This window comes from Lepisosteus platostomus, chromosome 15 (genome assembly GCF_059453375.1).
Source record: "Lepisosteus platostomus isolate fLepPlt1 chromosome 15, fLepPlt1.hap1, whole genome shotgun sequence".
Classification (NCBI taxonomy): domain Eukaryota; kingdom Metazoa; phylum Chordata; class Actinopteri; order Semionotiformes; family Lepisosteidae; genus Lepisosteus; species Lepisosteus platostomus.
In genome coordinates this window covers 19,289,658-19,298,276 of record NC_142625.1, presented here as the reverse complement: position 1 = coordinate 19,298,276, position 8,619 = coordinate 19,289,658, and the positions used below count along the sequence as shown (strand labels likewise).

The 8,619-nt window shown below is 37.3% G+C and overlaps 1 protein-coding gene across 1 annotated transcript in view; it reads left to right on the top strand.

Moving 5' to 3' along the window:
• The first annotated feature begins 1,950 nt into the window (after window positions 1-1,950).
• Window positions 1,951-8,619, top strand: part of LOC148648170 (uncharacterized) — a 28,183-nt gene continuing 21,514 nt past the window's right edge. The window contains exon 1 of the mRNA XM_088607595.1: window positions 1,951-2,101. The gene's annotated coding sequence lies outside the window, so the exon portion shown is untranslated. The remainder of the gene's footprint in view (window positions 2,102-8,619) is intronic.

Sequence of the window (8,619 nt, the reverse complement as noted above, 5' to 3'; positions counted from 1 at the left end):
TATGATACTTTTCACTTTCATCTATGTCTCAGATACAGACACTGTATTTTTTGTTTTGCAAGCTTTTATATTTGAGATAACAACTCCCCATAACTGAATATAAAGATCGTACATACATTATTACTAACATAATGTGTAAAAAAAGAATATGCTAATAGAACCATGTATTGAAAATTGCCTTCTCACGCTAAAATGAACCTTTGTCAAGTATAGAATGCACTCCTTGACTGTTATGAATTCATTGTAATGATAATATTCTGAGAAGAGTTTATACACAGGACTGACAACATTGTTTTGAAACAAGGTCACTTTAACTTCAAAACCTTTAACTTTAAGGTCACTTTAACTACAAAATACATTTTAACACACAAAAGATGACTCTGTTATTTAGCACTGGGTTGAACAATCACAGTGTACACAGACCATCTGGATTAACTTTGTTATGACCTGGTTTGATTCAGCTTTGATACAGGAAATTAACCCATTTCAACCTTCTCCCGTAGTACCCTACTTCATTTTAATTTCCTCTCTATTTTATCATCAATAAAATGGTTTCACTTCCTGTATTAGTTTCCCCACTGAGCAGTGTCTGTCAGACACTTCTTTCTGAATTCTCAAGTTGTGCCAAACACCACACACCACACACCACACACAATTAGGGTGCTGGCCTTGCTTGTTTATAACCTACCTCTCAACATAATTGCTTTCTCAGAAGAAAACATGGCTTGCTTGCATGGAGATAAGTGAAGCTGCTGCACAGAAAAGGTGTTGCCTACCTCCATCCTGCTTGTAAATGCTCTAAACACACCAAGCTCAGAATGTAAAATGAAACATGTCTACCTTTTGAAAATTGTTTTTTTTTATAGTACCTAACTAAATAACAAAATGAATGGGAGCAGGTGTTTAGCTTTCACTGTTTCTTGATATTATATATCTATGTCAATCACAAGTGAAATAGGACTTTAATGGCATGGATGTAAACATCTTCTTAGTCACTTAAATACATTTGTATTTAAAATAGCTGGAGATGGGCTAATCTCTCTCCTGGGTGATCAAAGACACTGTATCAGACATGTTAATGATTTCTTAAAATTATTAAAATATGTTAATCATTCTGGAAGGCCGCTCATTGCATAATAAAGCTGTTGTGCGGCAGCTGTTTACAATTAACAAATACAGAAGTGAAATTTCCAGTAATAGAGAAATGAGAATATAGGAAGAGAGACCAGGCTATGATCCACTGGGGGGGAGCTACATTTCAATCGCTGTTGACCCTGGTGGCTTCAAAATGGCATCTTTGCCTTTAACTGCCCTTGGGAGGTTGTAATGCCATTTACCACCATATAAACTAGGAACTGCAATACTGGTTTATACAAGTGCAGCACAAGACAGAAACAGCACTTAAGGAACAAGGCATTAGCAGAATTGCTGAGTGTTAGAACTGCTACTTGCTGAAGCCACTTCCCTCTTAGCATGAATAAAGTTTGGAAAAATATATCATTTGTAGAATTAGTGAAAGAGGAGAGTGTATAAACACTGCAAGATGGAAATAAAAAGACAGTGCCAATATGAAACGCTACAAGGCCTCAGAACAAGAATAACTATCGTTACCTCTGTTTAGAGCAAAATAAAAAACAATCACAAAAAAATAATACTAATAACAACAAGTGCCCATACTTGTCCACAATGGGATTTCCCTTGCATTCTGAGCTGGTCAGATTCCTGAACACCTTCACAGAATTCCAGCAGGGTGCAGGGGGCTGAAGGCAGCACGGACTGGCCAATCATGAACCACACACCCGGGCACATTCCTGGTTACGGCAAGGTTACTGAGAGCCGTTTCTGGGCAGATTGCCAATACGGGCAGGCAGGCAGTCAGGCATCCTCCCACAATGAGCTTGAGGAGTATCACGACAGAGCCTGGTCTAATTATACACCCAGAGAGAGAGAGAGCTCAGTCACAGAGGGTGAGCAAGCTAGAGAGAGAGAGAGGGAGGCTAACTGTATCAAAGCTGGATGTGCCTATTTGCACTGCTCTTGCCCATTCAAATGAAGACGAACGTCCTTCCTTACCACAAGAAAACAGGGCGCAACAGAAAGAGTAAGTGGCTGGTGTTTCTATACTCCTTTATTTTAACATGAACTTGTGTGTCTGTGTTCAGGCTCTTTGAATAGAAACAGAAAGTCCTCTTATGGGTGAGTTTGGAAAAAAACCAAAAATTATTCTATTATCCATGCTGCATTTGCATGACCTGAGCAGATAAAGGGTGTATACAGTATTCGCAAGTACAGGTTGAAGCAAGTGCGGGATTCTGATTACTAGTACATTCCAGTATCAGAATAGTGGTCAAAACATAGGAGGGCAAATAATTACTGCTCCCAGCCTGACTTACTAGTAACCACTCCTCTCCAAACAACAGGTTGGAGCTGAAGCTCCCCAAACTGATTGGTCAGTTTGAATGTCCACTGCTTCCCTTTGCCCACTTTTAATTGGGACTGTTTTAGCCCACTAAGTGCAATCTTTCTCTGTATTGATCTATGTCAAGCTCTGATCCTCAACACAACAGAACAGATAAAGCTCACTTTAAGGCAAATCTGTTTCTCTCTTCAAAGTGAACATGTGGAATTGTGTTTCCTTTACTTAATCTCGTTCACACTTCTATTCCTGCTATGATACAAGAGTCAAGTGTGGAAAGCTGCTTAAGGATTTTTTTTTTAATTAGTGGATTTCCGATACTCTTGAGTATTGTAATGGGAGTGAGTGTACAGCACAGATTTTCAAATAGTTTACATAATTTAAATAAGTTACACTACAAAACTCACATGTCTGAAATGTATTTCAAGGTGTGCCTATAAAATGTATGATTTGTCGTAGTTTAAGGAAGGTCTTCATGCTGAGATAAGAATTTTAAAAGGAACATAGACAATATTTCTTTAGAAAACAAGCTATATTATTTGATGGTTTTGTTTATCTTATCAAAGAGGTGCGATCGTTTTCATTGTGCAGAAAGATATTTGGATATTTGCAATGAATTAAAACCAGCATACAAGAATAATCTTCTCATGACTTAATCTAGCCTAAATACTTGTATTTTAAAAATGCATGTCTTATTTATAGTTAAATAGAATAAATATAGCATTCAGTCTAGGCCTTCAAAAGCAATACTACTATTTGCAAAGCTGAATTTATCAATAACCCACTTTTCACCTCATATTTAAAAACTAGTCTGATCTAGTCATTTAGTTAGTGGTTTCCGTTCTACTTGTTCAGGTTGATTTCCTTGTTTTGGTGTTTTCATTCAAGGTACAATCTGATCCTTCACTGTGAAGTCATCTCTGCACTGTAATAAGGTGTGAGTGAAGTGGTACATAATACTTGTGATACCATAGAATCCTGGATATCTTAGTCATATCAACCAGTGAACAGGAAAACACTGCATGAAGATGCACTGTGTTCCTTAATGTTGCCCTTTACTATTTGTTAGAATAAAATGCCTTGCATACTCTACTAAAACATATACAATAATACAGTTTACTGCACTTTCTGCTAACATATCTGCTTTTTATTGCTTTTATTTCTGTCTTTGGTGCAGTTCTGTCCCACCAATTGCCACATAACTTTTGCAGATTTACAAGTGGCAAATTAGATTTGTAAGAAGGTTAAGACAAAGTCTTCACAACACTTAATATTTGATTACCTTTTTTTTTTTTGAAGAAGGCATTCAGTGGTTTTTGTGTGGGAAAGCATAAACCAAGCCTGTGATCAAGCACAAAAAGTATAAACTAGGATACACACATAGATGAAAGACATCATGTGATTTTGTGAAATCAAATTTCAAATTTGTGAAAGGCCTTTCTGCATGGAAGCCACGTCAGCCCTTTTAAACTCGGATTCTGTACATTAAAATGCGTGTTAACATGAGGGTGCTGTGACTTTAAGAAATCTATTTTTACAGGAACACACTCATGCATAATGTACTGTGTGTAAATGAGTCAGTGGGTGTTGCTGGTTCACGTAAATCCTGCTGCTAGATGCAGGAGTTCAACAGGGACTGTTAAATCACTTCAGAGTACAGACAGATGGATTTCCTTTTGAAGTGCTTAATTGTTCCAGAACATTGTAAAGCACCAGTCTTACATTTCTCTGATTATTGCTTAATCAACTAAATTAAGCACCACTATGGGAAGGATATGGAAGACAGCCATACAGATGATGACTTCTCAGTTAATCATACATGGTTATTTTTCATTTTATGTTGTGTTGTTTTATGCAATTTTCAAGACTACATAATGCATTTAGTGCTGCTGTAGCTGTAAATTTATTTATGTCTCTGTTCTCTATCATTTTTACCTTTTCTATCTCTGTGGTGCCACTGCGCTTTAGTGAACGTTGCTATGATTTTAACTTAGTGTTCTGCTTTTAGAAGCAGAAGAGAATGATCCCCATGATGTGACTTTCATGCGCAGAGCAGAGTTTGTATAGCTTGTGTTTCAGATACGCTTCTGTCACAAATTGCAATACAATATGGAAGGGCTGAGATCTCGTTCAGCTAAATATTACATAGTGCCTTTAGACTGCAGTTCAGTGCCGGAAAGATTGTATCTGGATTTGGTTCGTCTCTATAAATTCCCCCTAATAATGCTACCAGGCTTGCAAAAGAAAAGACCTGCACAGAGAACAAGAAAATAAATCTGTCAAAAAGCTCACCTGAAGCACTTGCATAGTGAGCAACAAAGTGTGAATGATAGTCTTTTGTATAACTGAAATGAACAGTATTTTAAAAACATTAGAAATTTTTAAAAGGAAAAGCATATCCATTGCGCAGTTCATCATGGGTGCTTGCCCTTGAAAAAGGCCTTAGGCAACTCTTCTTTCAATAGTATTACATAAATTCTCAGTTACATTAGGAAATATTCCATTCAGTTAGTCTCCAAAATTACACTCCCTGATGTGTGTGTGTGTGAATGAATCTGTGTCCTCCGATTGACTGGCGTCCTGTCTGGGGTGTGGCCCTGCCTTGTGCCTTTTAATGACCTGTTAGAGTTTGGCTGACTCTGACCCTCTAAGGAGAAAGTGAAGTGAATGTCATTGGTTGGATGAAAAGACATTTGAATTTAAAAATTAAATTTCCACCATATTTAACAGGTGAGTTTCAAAGGGTTTTTGCTCCACAGCAAGGTTCATTAGCCCACATAGAGACATACTGTACATATAACCAAAGGTAAGAGGAGATAAACCAGTAACGATTAATACAATTTATCATACTTGTCCTGGTGTATGGAGTGTTAATTGGTGAATAACTTTGCTGGCATTTTAATTACTATGTGAAGTTAAAGTGAGAGAAGCAAACAGTATAGGCCTTAAAGATCACTGAGCTATAGCAGGCAGCACAATCACACATGGTCTCACAGCTTTGATGTGATAGCCCCTGATTTAGAGCTTAGAAATGTAGAGTGACCTCCTGTAGCTCCTGTCACACTGCTCTATGCCACAGATTACACAGAGCCTTTTCAGTACCTCTCTGCTCCTGTCGATGGTTACTGTTTTCTCAGGCTACGTACTTCTTACTCTTGATTCACAGCCGGATTGGATTTCCAATTGATTTTATTTTAAGGTTTGGAAAAAAGACCTTCTGTCTGAGGTTGGTGTTGGCGACATATTTGCATTTTCCATTCCCCAGGAATGTTGCTCTTAACAACATTTTTTCCATTATCCTACTCAAGGCCTGGTCTTGTGCTATTGTTCAGGGCTTTGAAGCACTGTACATTTGTCAAAACGTTCCATTGCCAATTTCCATATTGTTAAGAATTCAAATATGAGGAAGCTAGTTTTGTCTGATTTCTCAGTAGTTATGAGTTTACTACAATAAATAATAATTAAATCATATAATAATTAAAAGCACACTGCTTTCTCATACTCCCAAACATGAAATACTAAATAACTATGAAGTTAATAACAAATGTTTAGGAGGGATAACAGCATCAGTTCAACTGGCCTTTGCTGTTCTAAACTGTAATAATTCCCGGTGTCATTTCCTCAACTATCAATAACATACATATACATCTCGACCTGTGCAGCTACCCCTCGGGCCACTCCTCTTTCTGTAGGAGGGTCTCAGGCTCCTCGTCCTACATCCAGGGGGCTGGTCTTCACCACATTTGCAGTGACTGAAGTATTGCACAGAAATGTTTTCAAAACACTTAATTCTTGAGTGTTGCTCTTCGTATTTAATATTACTTAAATGTGTTTTTAGTATTTTACCTTTTTATTATGTATTTATTATAATATAGTTATTCTCTCTCCCTCTCTTGTTGGCCTCTCTGCCAAAAAAGGGTAAAATGCTAAAAATACAGTTTATTTACGATGACTTTATGAGTTTCCCAACAAAGGATTAATTAAAAACTGATTAAATTAAAAATTAATATTTCTAATACAACTTATAATGTCATTACTCACATTATTATATTGACAACCTTTTTTTTTTTACAAACAATGCATTTGTTCCCTGGTATGCCATACTGCAACAATGATTATTCTGTGTACCTGATTACATGATTATTCTGATTATTTTATTATCTGTGCACCTTAATTTTCTTTTTTACTTTAAATAGGTATAATGCATTTTTATAATTCTTTTCATCCTTACAACTAATGGCGCTATAACAGCTAAATGTAAACAGTAAGGTAAATTCGTAATTAATAAAATAGAGTTGGCAATGACAAGTAAATACAGTTTAGCAGTGTGTATTACACTTTGATATACATAGCTCTTTGTGCCTGTTGGTTGTTACTTTTAACAAACCTAATATAGTTGAATTTTTGTGCTGCACAACCTGCTGTAAAAGTATAATGTAATTTCACTAAAACTGTTTTAAGCCCAAATTTGTGCTCAGGACAGGCTTGATAGGAAACTTACCTGGATTGTAATAACAAAAGCATATTCATCCCAAATGACCCCAGAGCCCTTCACACAGAAGAAGAGACCCACTCCACCCACCAGCAAAGTGCAGCACCTATCTGTGTGACATGCGGCAGCCATTTTCAGCCAACAGCCCCATTACAAAGCAGAGCAGGTGGTGCAGTTAGAAATTCCCCCACCCATAGAATTAATAAGTGAGAAATAGGATCTTTAATGGCCATGTAATCAGGACCTCATTTGAACATCTCCTTGGAAGGACTGAACTTCCCAGAGTACCCCTTTGTGCCCCATTACCACACTGGTGTATTGATTTGGACATCTCTGGTCCAAAGGGATTAGCATCACCTACTGGTCCACCAGCATCCCTTAATCATTTACAGCAACAACCCTGTTTTCCTTTAAGGTCTTCCATCCCATCACTGAGAAGGCCTAACCTTGCTAAGTCTCTGAGGTCCAATAAAATCAGACTGCAAGCTGGTAATGATGTTGTTGTATATGCAATAGTGTGATTTGGCACAGTATTTTAACAAATTCTAAAAATCTAGAGCATCAGTTGATACCCTTCAAATTTCTCCATAGAGCGATTTCAATTCATCATCATCACATCACGTTTAATAACTGCTCTTCCAGTTCAGAGTCATGGTGGCTTGGAGCGTATCGCAGGAAGTACTGGGCACAAGGCAGGATACACCCTCGACAGGGATCCAGTCCATTACAAGTTCATTTACGGGTACATTTGCAGATGAATAGTTTTTATAACCCCTTTTGCCATGCACGCTGCTTGGGACAGACTAGCACATATTTGCATAAGCTTTGGCCATGCCAGTATGTTGAAAATTTCTGGAGCTGTGTAGTCACTGTTCTTTCTCTTCTCACTGTCATTAACGAGGCTTGAAATCCACGGTTGCTACCACTTTTTGACTTCCTCCCATCTTGATCTTAGCCTTTTAACGAGAAGGATTTTAATAGCTGGATTAACCACAGGCAGTAGCAAGTAGCCGTGTACAGACTGATCTGCTGATGTCAGTCCACATCTGCTTTACATTCATTTGTGGATATTGTCTGACAGAGAGTAGGACTGCACTGACTTTGCATTGGGTTAACATCAGCATCATCAGTTCCTGGACTGCTGCAGCCATAATCAATTTGTTGCGACTATTCTATGAAAACAATGAATACAAAAATAATGCTGTTTGAAGGCTTGTTAATACATAGAACCTTTTTGACAATGATTCTCCGAACATCAGCATTTGAAACCTAATTAAACCATGCTATTTTGAAACTCGCATATATATGAAATCAGTTACATGTTAATTGACAATGACAATTATTGCATCCCTAAGGCCTTCTTAAAAGCCTGGTTAAAAAATAATAAACCATGTTAAGTTGATGAAAAATGCATTCAAGCCTAGAAAAAATCAAAATGGTTTAACAGAAAACATCAACTGAGTGATGTCCAAGATGGATCATTGTATTTATTGTTGAAATTTGTTGTTGAGAAGACACTTTGCCAGAGACAGAAAAGCATGGAAAGGTAAACCTCCCTTGATCTAAATCTATGCAAACATTTTTTCTTTTTTGTAATTATAGAAATGACTCTTCCATAATAACACAAAATGGTTAATCCATGCATCCATCCATTTTCTAACTGCTTCTTTCAATTCAGGATCAAGAGGGAGCCAAGGCCTATCCTGGCAAG